We start from the raw sequence: 12,452 nt of genomic DNA, 5'->3' as shown, positions 1-12,452 counted from the left end.
GCCGGGCAAACAGGTTCTCGCCGTCCGCTGCCCGCGCGTCCTCCACCTACCTAGCGAGCTTGGATTCTTAGAACGCGAAACTGCCGGCCAGATGTTGACACACGAATGTACTAACACTATCGCGATGGTCGCGAGGCTCGCTCGACTGCCGAATTCGCTGGACGAACCGGTTCTTACCGTCCGCTGTCCGCGCGTCCTCCACCTTGCGAGCTAGGATTCTTAGAACGCGAAACTGCCGGTCAGATGTAAACACACGCACGTACACACACTACCGCGACGATCGTCGAAGCCGTTGCGCGTTAAAATAAGTCAACACGCGCAATAGACTAGTTACGCAACGAAAAACATTTAGATATCTAGCTTTTCTAGCTCGTTATTAGCTAGAAATAATTATCTCGCACCTAATACGTTTCGAGCGTTACATTTCTGGCTCACTGCTCGGCAAATAATCAAATTGGAGGTTGCGACAAAAATATATCTAGACTGATTGTTAATTCAAATCAGTGTAATCGACCTCTGAACATTGAATTACATCTAATATAGAATATCCGTTGTAGATATTGCCGTTTAATTAATTTTGCCTAATGTAATTAGGCTTACGTTTACCGCGTTTTAACGATTTCGAGCGGGGTTCCTACATGTCCATACATAAATTTACACATATATATATATTTCATCCCGATTGATGCGCATCCGAAATTTAATCTCCGGGCAAGAAAACACGCGACTCGACGACAAGATTATCGCGACGGATAGGCGTAATCGGCCGCCTTGTCCGGCTGGCGTTCCACTTTTTCCGTCGGTCGAGATATCCTTCTGGTCCACGAATCTCATAATGCACGCATGATTGGGCAACTTTGTCAGCGAGATACCACGCCGCGAGCCAGTGGTCGCGCGCTCGTACGAGCGCGCATTGCCCGAAATGCTTCACTTCAGAGACTCGAGGGAAATCATGTATGAAGTTCCTCTGTTTCCACTCCCTTTTCACCCCCGATCCCTTTCTATCTCTACCGCTCTGCTCCTCATCCGATTCTCTTGCCGGAAATTTCGTTTCATGACGTACAATTCGGCCGAGCGATGAAAAGGCCGAATAGAATAGGAGGAGAGCGAACGAAGGGTGGAGGAGTAGCTGGGGGTGGCGGGCGGGGGGCGGGGGCGAACAACAATCGAATGAAAACGAACCGCAGATGTCAGATGACTGAGGGATCCCTTCCAAATTGGTTCCTCCTTTCACTTAACTTGGGAAATCTCTCTTTATCCGCTCGCATTGCTCGTTGATCGATAAAAATTTCGATGCAGGCACGCGAGACGTTGTTGCGCGGGAATTCGAGAAATTACACAGGACGAAAGCTGGGCGACGGTAAAAGTTTCGTTTGCGTTTTGCGAGCTGCGGATATTACGGTGATATATATATATATATTTTTTTTTTTTCGCGTTATATTACTGGTAACGAGTCCATTAGCAAAGCTGTTAATGGATGCGCTTTCCGGTCCGGATAACCGAGACTAAAGCCATTTCATTTCTGTTTCTTTGCAAACGTAAAATAAATTCATTGTAACACAACAGCGGCAGAACGATTTGCGCGTTTTTAATTTCCTTACGAGTCTTAAAAGCAATTATGAAAGTGAAGGAACGCGAGAAGCCGTTAAAACGCGAGATTGAGTACAGCCGGTAAACATGCGAGGTTAAAGAAAAAAAAGGAAAAAAAAAAAAGGGATATACGACACATCCGATATTTTTTTTTCGAAAGGACGAGGCGACGTATGCCGAGTCGCGCTATCAAAGGGACGCAATAGTGACACGTCTTCTGAAAGCGTCGCGAACGAAAGAGACGAGAAAAGAAATATTGAAAGAGATATGTAGCAGCGAGAGCAAGAGCCGAGGCAAAAGCTAACGATAAATTGTGATTTGCCGTCTCACTAGACGTGGCGGCATATTTATAGCGCGGCGATCAAAGCGAAAGTTCGCTGTCGAGGTGCACGCTTTATGACGCGACGCCACGGCGATATTCACCATTTCCGTTGATCCTGAACTGACAACGAACGTGGTCCACGCGTGTGTTTGTCAGGGGAATGATCGGGACCCCGGGCTCGGTGTCCATCTTTCATTGTTATCGTTAATGGAGGAACTTCTGCCGCCGCCGGAGCACTCACTCTCGAGTCCGCTTTTACGTGCGGAAGAAAGGAGCAAGTCTCGAGGAGAAAGGAAAGGAGGCGCGACGGAGACGAGACATGTCCGCGACGAGAAAGGGAGACGGAACGGAAAAGATCGAGGAATGGCGAAGAAAGAGCGTAAAAGAGAGAGAGAAAGAGAGAGAGAATAGGAACGGGGAACAGGATCGATGTACAAAGTGGATACGCGACTTCTTCGTGAGTTCGAATCGGAAGATGTGGACCTTGCCGGCAGCTCTTATCTGGCCCACATTTTAAAACTTGGAACTTCAACGATCTACGGCTCGGTTCGTGCAGATAATGGTAGCGTGTGACGCGAATCTTTCAGCCCGACTCTCCTCCTCGCACACCATTCCGCAGCGCGCTAAAGAAATTTTCACGTTGCTTTCCCGCGTCTCGGATATACTCTCGTTTGTACATGAAGATGACAAATGCCCTTTTTTTTTCTCTTCTCTTTCTCTTTCCCTCTTTTTCTTTCTCCATATATTTGATGTGACTTTCTCAGCGGTGGCAAATACGCGCGCAAAAAATACACTGCGTGTCGAATAGCAGGGAGAATAAATAGTTGCTGTGTGTACGTCTGTGTGCATGCCCGAGATAAATTATCGAAACTCCTCTCTTTTAATGCGTGTCATTTCGCTGAAATATACGCGGGGATGTATATGGAGCGATATAAAATTCTTCGTAAAGTTAGTCAGGGATCTATGATTTTAGTTTTCCGAGTACGTCGATTCCAAACTTAGAGCTATATCCGTTTCATTGATATTCGCGAAGTTTCAACGTTAATAAAATTAAAAGGGAGACGCAAATGTTTCACTATCTGACAGTGAATAATACATTTTTTATTAGTCCCATGAAATGTCTTCCGTTCTCGATCTAACGCGGAAAAATTATGCTGTGCGTTTCGCGAAATTTGTCACTAAATGGGATTCAAAAAGAAATTTCTATTAATACTCCGCAGAACGACATCGATCATGGAACACTTCATAAAATAGAATTTCTAAATAAAATTGCATAAATCGTGAGAAAAAAAAAAAAAAAAAAAAAAAAAAAAAAAAGAAAGAGAGAAAAAGAAATGCAGAGAGATGTTTATATAAAATTTATCGCAAGTGGGCTAATTATAAGGCGGTAATGCGCGGCTCTCATTGCATTTTACTTTGTACGCAAATATATCACGAGGTACGTCAACAAGCCGTTGTTATTCCGTTCGTCCAAGGAGCTTAACCCGGTTTCCCTAAACTTTGCTCTATCCACCCACGCAAGTACCTGCCGAGGGATCGCTTGATTATTTTTCCATTTGCCGTTTGCTATTTTCCTCGGCATTAGGGGGTTACATTCTAGTATCGGACCGTCGGCACTTTGCTACCCTGGGAAACCCATTGAAGGTATTATGCCAATTAGCGTAATTAGTCTGACGGAGCATCAGCGTTTCATTATAAGCCTTCTGAAGCGCGAAGATACAAACTATCTCGCTCGCTCTTACTTTTACCAGCAGCGCGTCTTTCACGTCGGCTTGTTACTCGCGCTATAGTTCGCGATTTCGTTGAATCCGTCTGCGGGGGCGGGATATAACGTCGCACTTAAATCCGATTTATCCGATAAATCTCGTATCAGTCGCGCTCCTTGCGTAGGTTTCCGTCCTCCTAGCATCCGACCGAAGACCCCGTTGATCCGCGCCTTACTTTCGAATTAGCTGGGCGATCTACCGGGACCACAGGCGGATCAGTTTAGATGGTTGTGTAAACTTGGAACGATGCAAAAGCAGAAAGGATCGCGGGGGCTATCGAGAGACGCGGGAATATCACGTCTCTCGGTGACGTGCTGAATACAGCGTGAAAAATCTTTTGTGAAACTGCATAAAGCTCCCGGCGTCGTTGCCACGGCAACGACAGAGAGACTCGTGTAGTTTTGCAGCGCCGTCGTACCGTTTCAACGTTTCCCCATGACGCTTTTAAACATGATTTTTATTTTATTTACCGTTTCCTTTGTTACGTATATCAAAAGTATTTTTTATTTACTCTTAGAAGTTGAGAAAAGTTTTATCGAGTGCGTGTGCAGGGCGTCCCTAACAATATGTCGCGTTAAAAGAAAAAAAAAAAAAAGAGAGAAAATAAAAACCAGTCGAGTATTACGCGGCGGCGATGTGGCAATAAAACTGATTGAACATAGAAGCGGCGCGAAAGACAATGGCAGGTATTCGGGAATATCTCGGACCCGGCTAGGCGATATTGAACGTCTTGTGATGAATCTTCGACATCCCCTGAGAACGTCCGTGGGAATTAACTATAGCGTGCCGTATATAATGCCGCGCACGATTTCGAGGCTAAGAGGTAGTACTGTCCCGAGCGTGGATGGGGTACTCAAGATGCTAGGCCACGTCAAGCTCCTTCATATAGCCTCCATAATCAACTGCATACCGCAGTGTTACCAAGCGCCAGTAGAACTACTCTTGCTCTTGGCATATGAATGCCATCCGTAGATACCGCAGCGTTATCCGCTGTTACAGCCGGAGACCATTGGTTCAAATAAACGTCATTTAATACGCACTTTACTTTACGATAATTACAGATCGCCCGTGCTGTAATAAATTTAACGATTCTTCGGACGAGCGGATTTCGAAAATACTAAATTGCTATTAAAAAAAGTTCTCAGAGTTGTCTCAATTAAATCTTATTAAAAAAAAAAAAATTAATATCGCGCCTATTATTTTTGCGTATACCTTGAAAGTTTTATGTACTTTGTCGCGCCGAGTCGCGAAATTCTGATAGTAGTTAGATAAGAGAAAAGCGGAGAAAGCTGCGGGCGGACAAGAGACGGGTGAGCACGGTGCTGAAGCCTGAAAATCAATTACCAATCACGCCTTTGGGCAAAGCCTCAACGCCTCGTGTTCGCCCAACGGTATATAATAGGAGCTACGGTGTCGTGTTCCGACACACCAAGTGAATACCAGGCTTCTCGCGACACCGATCTAAAATTCCAAAGACGGCTCACCGAGTTCAAAGCGATACGGGGAAAATCTTTAAGTCACAGGTCAATGTGGGCGATTTTAATTGAATTTAACGCGCGGCGGAATACCAAAATCAAATTAATGCACTTTACGAGAACATAATTGCGCCGGCTAATGTCATATTGATTGTAAGCGAACGCAGGGGGCAACGGTAAATCGTTCGCGCAGATAATTTATCGATTATTTTTAATCCACCCGCTTGAATCTATTTAATTATGCCGCACTATCATTAATAATCGCACTGTTACGATATTAATGAAATGATGAAATTTCGTATTTCATCCATAATAAAGTTGCAATATATTTTACTCATGGCGTTGCAAACTTTCGATGAATCACATTAAATCCAGATATTATTTAAAAAGAAAAAAAAAAGAGGAATAAAAAAAACATTGCTCGAGCTCTCGAATGACGATATTAATGTTTCGCATTTTGCGAGATAATTTCATAGATCGATCGTTGCGCTCCGCATCCGTGGAAAGATTCTGAGATGAATATCCGCCTCTTGTCGCGCATAAAAAGTAGACGGTAGGCAAAAGAGGAAACGATGGGACAAGGACGGATCTCGAAGTGAAAAGGGCGCTAAGGAAAGTGGGGGAGAAGGGGACTCGGTCGTGATAGAAGGTGACCTACTTCCTTATGAATTTGATTCGCGATATTACGTTCCGCTTGTCACGGGGCAGTGATTAACCCGCTCGCCCCGGGGCAACGATTTCAATGAGCAGTTTCACATTCAATTGGCAGGACGAGATTCCTGCTTCTATTTTTCACAGTTCCTCATTGGATTAATGTCATGTCTCACTGAAATTGTGAGCGAATTGCGATCCTCGACTCATTGTGCATCAAGCAGAATTGCACGAGAGCGATAATAATCGTCGAAGGTACTATTTAAAAGATTGCTTCATGCAATTGAGAGCAGCCGTCGACAGCCGCGTGATTAATATTTCCTTGCTAATACTGTTACGTTACAGCTATCTTTTTCTTTTATTCCTATAGCGTTTTAGCGTTGCTTGCACATAAACAGAATGAGATAAATTATCGTCAAAACAAATTAAAACTGGGCTAATTGTGGCTGTCAGTTGTAATATTCCGCCGAAGATCAAATTAAAATCCTGTAAAACAATGCGTCGAGGATTCACATATTCGTATAGCGACTAGGCGCGCCTGTTTCCGATATTATAAACGTCGGCGCGAGAGAGATATGGTGCCTAATGAATGCCAAAGAAGACGACGGCCGTAAGATCCTGACGGACGCTCAAGTAACTCAGCCTCCGTCCATCCGAATGGAGGAGAAAACGGGCGCGCGCGGTACGGGGGAGGAGGGGTAAAAGAGCAGGAAGGTGGTGCGCAAGAAGAGGGAGAGATACAGCCCCGGGAAATGATTATAAATGAAGCCATCCACCCGCTCCGCTCCGACTCGACGACCGCGAGGCAGCGCGGCGGCGGCGGAATTCGCTGGGCTGGGGGACGACAAAGTAAGAAGAATTGAAGACGATGTCAAAAATAAGAGAAGCGTATTTACAACGGTGTGAAATTGGACTGCTAGCCCACGAGAGAAATGAGGGTCGCCGACTATGCCGGGAAAATGATATTGTGTGTTACGGGGGCTGTATCGCGCGAGCGACGCGACAGGGCGGCGGCGGCGGCGGCGGCGGATGCTGCGGTGGTCCTCCCCCTCGCTTGAATTTACAGCGCGCAAGACGCGACTGCCACTTGGTATTTATTGTCTGCAGGTCGCTTACCGACCAACGCGAGCGTAATTAAGCCGCGAGAGTGTTCACGCTATTGCGCGCCCGTGCTCGCACACAGCGTCGTTCGCCCCGTGTACGCGGCTTTGTTCCACGGCCGGAAGGGAGGTAGGAATATCGTCTTACAGATTACTCCGTCCACTTTTCGCTCGGCGATATCTCTCGAAAGATGAAATGCGTGTTTGCAGCACGTGCGATGCTTTTTAATTTACCGAAATGCACGTCGATATTGTTCGGTACCGCCCGAGGGGGCGAGATGACAGATATTGATTATTCGGTAAATTGTAAGCCGGTATATCTTACTTTTCCATCAGCGCGAAACTATTCGGATCTGCCTTTCTCTTAAAGGGGGCCTCCAAGATTTACGGAAATTAGATGTCAATTCTTCACAAAGAGTCCTTTTCTAAATTTATCCTCGAGACGCGGAATATAGCTTGTCGCGCCCAACGAATCCCGTCCGGGTCCACGGATTTAAGCAAAATAATCCCGTCGATTGTAAACCGCACTCTCCGATCAAACTATCGCGACCATTAGTAACTGCACTCCATTTCATAAACGCACAAATGGCTCGCACACAATTTACAGGCGCCATGCCCCATACAAATCGTATCGGTGCTTTATAGTTAGCAGATTACATCGGTTTATATATTATAAACAGTTGGAAACGTGCGATTGAATTTGCAAAATACGCCCACGGACGCAGATTACATCCGTCAGTCGGCTGTAGCGGAAAATAGAGCCGCGTGGAGCCGGTTTGCGCCCTGATTATGAAATGATGTGGCCGAAGGGCGGGGTCCCCGCCGCTCGTCGGATATCTGCGTACGATGGCAACTGCCTACATCCATTGCGGCGTCAGCGTCGACCACAACAACGCAAATGCAAATTTATTGTTATTCGATTATTCAATTCGTAGCCGCGTACTTCGCTCGGACGTTAATACCATATAATGCCGCCGTGGTCTCTATAACTGCGCTATTGCCGGAAACATTGAAATGCCACCCAACTCCGGTCTTAAGTCGCGATCACGTTCGCGCGTGGGAGAATAATTTATTGCGCCGAAATATACTCTAAAATTGTCGGTGCAAACGAGATTTATCGCGGCGCGCGGTAACACGCTCGATTAAAGTCATCTCGTCATCCTGTCTCTTGTCGCGCCGTGACGCACGCATGTTGAAAGTGCGCCGTGATTAATTGCCGAAATGACGCCGTGTAAAAGTGACGGCGATACCACCCAAACGTGCGCTTGGCTTCCGGCGATTTCGAGAGAATCGGAGCTAGCCGATCCCGCTATCCCATCGCGCCCGCTTTTCTTCCTTTCCCTTCCCCCTTTCCCTCCCCACCGATCCCTCCCAAACATTTTCATCTCCGGAACCGCCACTCGTAAAGTACGGGAGCTGATAAGAAAAGCGGCTTACGCTACTTCTAATTTTCCCGCCGGCTCGGCAAATATTATGCATACACCGTGAATCTATGTCTCCTCAAGAGGATGATGTATTGCCGACCTCGACCTCCGTTGAAACTTATACCCGATGGTGGATGGCGGGCGAGGAGAGGACAGGAAGAAACACGAAGCTGGAGAGGCCGCGCGCTACAGAGCCGTACGTCTTCGGAGGGGAAGAAGAGAACGACGCGGGGGAGGACGGACGGCCGATGTTGGAGGGAACGTATTTCGTGTCTGGTTAAATTTCACGGAACGATGGATGGGACGTGTGTAGCTGTATGCAACCTGCAGCCATCTTTTAAGCAATACTCCCGATACACGTACGGGCTTCCCCTTTTTCCCGAAAGATTCCTCGACTTTGAAAATGCGATGCGCGGAATTTTACAAGCGGAGGCTACGTCGATCGTTCAGAATCCGCCGGCGAGACCTCGCGTCCTTTCCTCCTCCGCCTTTCGGGTACGTTTCGCGCGCGACGTAATTCTCTTCGGCCCGCAAGCTCGCCCGATCGCCCGCCGGATTTTGGCAAGAGCGAAAGCTGACTTGGTGTAAAATTCGCGTTAAGCGCGCGGCCGCGACGGAGGGAACGCGGCGGAAATGAGATGACGACGCGCCATTGAAAATTAAGTCTGCGCCGGATCGAAAAATTGGGTGCTTCCAGGAGAAGTCTCCCAAGTATCGCGCTCGTGTATGGATCGCGCCACCCGAATCTCGAGAAAGTCTTTACTAAGTTAGCCGGGGCGTTGCGCCCGGGGTGTGGGGCGGAAGTTATGAAGTGCGAGCATCCGTGGCGTGGCGTAGCACTGCTTTATAAACGACTTTTCGTGCGAAGTTTACCGGCATTCATCACCGACGACTTGCCCGCACCATCGGCCGACCCGCCTCCACCATCCCACCCACGACATCAGCTTCACGGCGGCCGGCCGAAACAGCGTGCGAATAGAAAGGCGGGGGCGCGATGGTTAAGTTTCGAGATAGTCTTTCCCGGTCGAAGAAAATTACATTCCCAAAATCAGGAGCTCGGAAAACTTTGCAACAACAATTCGACCGAAAGTAGAATATTAATATAACGCCCATGGGATTTCGAAGCTCGATTCGATCTGGAAGTAAGGATGCTCTCTATCGATACGTTCCGTGCTTTATTTCTCAAATTAAGCAACTTTTATTTGAAATTCGCGAGGCATTAATTTTTTTTTTTTTACCTCGAACACGATACGCCGACGAAAAAAAATAACCGTCTTATTATTATCTTTTTTTTTTTTTAATTTGCTTAATTGCTTTCGTTTACACCGAGCGCAATGTCTTTTCGCACATGCATTCGACACGCGGTACAAATATGCGGTTTTGAAAGCGAGGATGAAGAACTTTACGACAACGGCAGAGAGTTCTCGCCAAAATTGTTAAATCAGTCGGAGCAGACGACATCGCTTTGCCTGGCATATTTTGCGAGAGTAATACGAGCGAACGAGGATCTGGCCCGAGTCAAAGTCGCGCACATATGATTAAATTAACATCGTTTAGGCTGTTTGTCGAATATGCGTAATACGCGCGCGTGCGCGCAGACGGGGCCACGGCTGGAAACGATACCACAGGTAGAAATTTGAAGGCAGGTGGGCACGAGGGTGGATTAGCACTGATGTTGCGAAAGGGGGAGCGGGACGGGGGAGGGGGAGGGAAACGCGAGGGTGGCAGGGCGGTTTGAAAGCACGTACCAAATCTCGGATAATTCGGTCTAATTTGTTCGTAGTTAGATTGGAGCGCCAGGAATTATTCAGAGCCTCAAATTGTTGGCGGTTAAGCGAGGCTCGCAAAACTGGTAACCGGTCCTGTAGATGTAGCATTGCGACTGCGGCTCGCTGAGGGGAAGGGAAAAGGTCGAGTGGAGGTTGAAGCGCTGTCGATGAGGTCGCGGGCAGAGACAGGGTGAAAGGGGGAGAGGGAGAAGAGTATGAGGAATCGTCCGGTTAAACTCAATCCAAAATTGACCGTATTATTATATGTCCTAACCAGGCGCGGAGGGCCAGACCGCATCGCGCGCCATCGCTGGCGTTTTCCCCGTTGCCCTCCGAACCCCGCCGTGTAATCCCTTTCGCCCCTTTTCCATCTCCCGTCGTCTATTCCCTCCCTCCCCTTCGTCGCTGCAGTTACGAGATGGAGATGGAGCGGCCGGAGAGGTTTCGGCAAACGCGAAACCTCGGCCTCGACATCCGCGGAAACTATATGCGAATTGCAGCAGAAAGCTGCCGCGCCGAATTATTTCCGACCACAGGCCACGACCGTTGATAATTTAATTACCATGGCAATTCCCGTGGCGACGTGGCCCTTCAGCGCGCACACACGGATACATTGTCGCGCGATAACACGTGTAAAGCGTGAAAATGAGACCCTGGCCCTTCCGTTACCTCTCGGCGAACTACGGTGACCGGCGCCGTGATTTTTCAAATTTATTTCTTTTTTTTATCTCTCTCTTTCTTTTCTATGCGAAATTGGGAATTCGCACGGACGATGATTGGACTCTCGCGCAAAATTAAATTAATCGCGCAATTAAATCCAAAACATGGTATCATTAGAAATAAAATATATTTTGTACTTACAGCGAGCTGATTTTGTTGATTATAAAATCCGGCTGATTGCACTGGCAGCGTGTAACGTTCGATCGAAAATTGTTGTCCATTACAGTGTCAATTTTTCATCGATCCCTCTGGTTTGATTCGCTTCTCCTTTTCTTTTCGCCATATGTAGAAAATTTGATTCGAGAAAAATAAAGCCGCATCTGTAACATATGAAGAGTAGTTTACGATTAATATATATTAATATATATTAATAAATAATAAAAATAATCGAAATTAGAATTTCGATTAAAAGAATTCAAGCGTGCGCTTTCATGGGTGAGACACCCGGATGTGTGTCTATGTTTTTACACATGGTCATAAATCGTAACAATCTTCCTTTTTATAACTGCAAATATTCTCGTCCATAACCGCGCACGCCATTAGAAATAAAAAAGAAGCAGAGGAAAGCGAACGACGATAGGTATCCTTCGTAAAACTTTGAATATAAACTGAGAATTCGTGGGCGCCTTGCGTCGATTTATTCGCGTGTTTGTTCACAGTGGGGAAAGTTTCGCGGTTTGTCAGCGCTTTTAGATTAAGGGTAAAGAGAGCAAGGAGAGAGAAAGGGAGAGATTGAGAGAGATAGACAGGAGAGAACAGAACTGAGGGAGCATCGAAGCCTCATAAAGTGCTTACAAATTCCTTCGCCTGGTACGCTCGCGTTTCATCTTTCAGCGATAAAAGCCGCCTCTAAGTTGCATTCGACAAATTCGACATACATTAAGCGGATAAAAAAGTTGACTCGAGTAATTCAAACGATGAGATTGACCGAACTGCACGCGAAGACGCGGGCTATTGTTACGTAATTCGTTTATAATTAAATTAATACGAGAGCGCTCGGGTTTAAAGAACAATCTGCAGCTGTAAACACAAAGTTATACGACATAAAGCGCGAGGTGGTAAATCAATCCGCGCTTTGGTGAAGATAATCCCGTCGTACTTCAGCGCGTTTTAACTTCGCGAAACAATAGCTGTAAAAAAATAAAAAAAATGTAAAAAAAAAAAAAAAAGGGGGAGCGGGATGCCATCGAGAGAAAGCCTTTACGAGTCGTGTAACACGGCGCGCGATTCCGATTTCCAATTTAGCGACTTCACTAAACGGAGGAAGGAATCCGTCCGACGACGATTCTCATTGGCAATGTGATCGCCGAGCACGGCTCGAGAATCGGCGACGTTTCGAAACTCAGGTAGGAGTTCGTCCTCCCCCCAGCTTTTCTTCGACGGTGCACTTACTTCGACGGCAGTTCGCCCACTCGGCCAAAGGAGCCCCCTCGCACGCGAAAGCGGAGAGGGCCCCCGCTCGCGATTCGAGAAAGTGAGCGGCGCGAATACGTCGTGATATTGATTAAACTCCACGTTTCCCCGAGTTCCCGTCGGGAACAATTTTCCGACGCGTCGTCTTTCACCGTCCGAGTCCGCGATTCGATTTTATTCGCGTGGGTTTTCGAGCGCGTGTCCTTCGGTCAATCTCGAAAT

General features: G+C 47.0%; 1 protein-coding gene across 4 annotated transcripts in view; it reads left to right on the top strand.

Moving 5' to 3' along the window:
- Nucleotides 1–12,452, top strand: part of Bru3 (bruno 3) — a 535,780-nt gene that overhangs the window by 245,641 nt on the left and 277,687 nt on the right. The window lies entirely within an intron of this gene.

The sequence above is a fragment of the Cardiocondyla obscurior genome, linkage group LG20 (genome assembly GCF_019399895.1).
Source record: "Cardiocondyla obscurior isolate alpha-2009 linkage group LG20, Cobs3.1, whole genome shotgun sequence".
NCBI lineage: Eukaryota > Metazoa > Arthropoda > Insecta > Hymenoptera > Formicidae > Cardiocondyla > Cardiocondyla obscurior.
The sequence above is the reverse complement of the archived record's forward strand: the minus strand, read 5'-3'. Positions and strand labels throughout refer to the sequence as shown.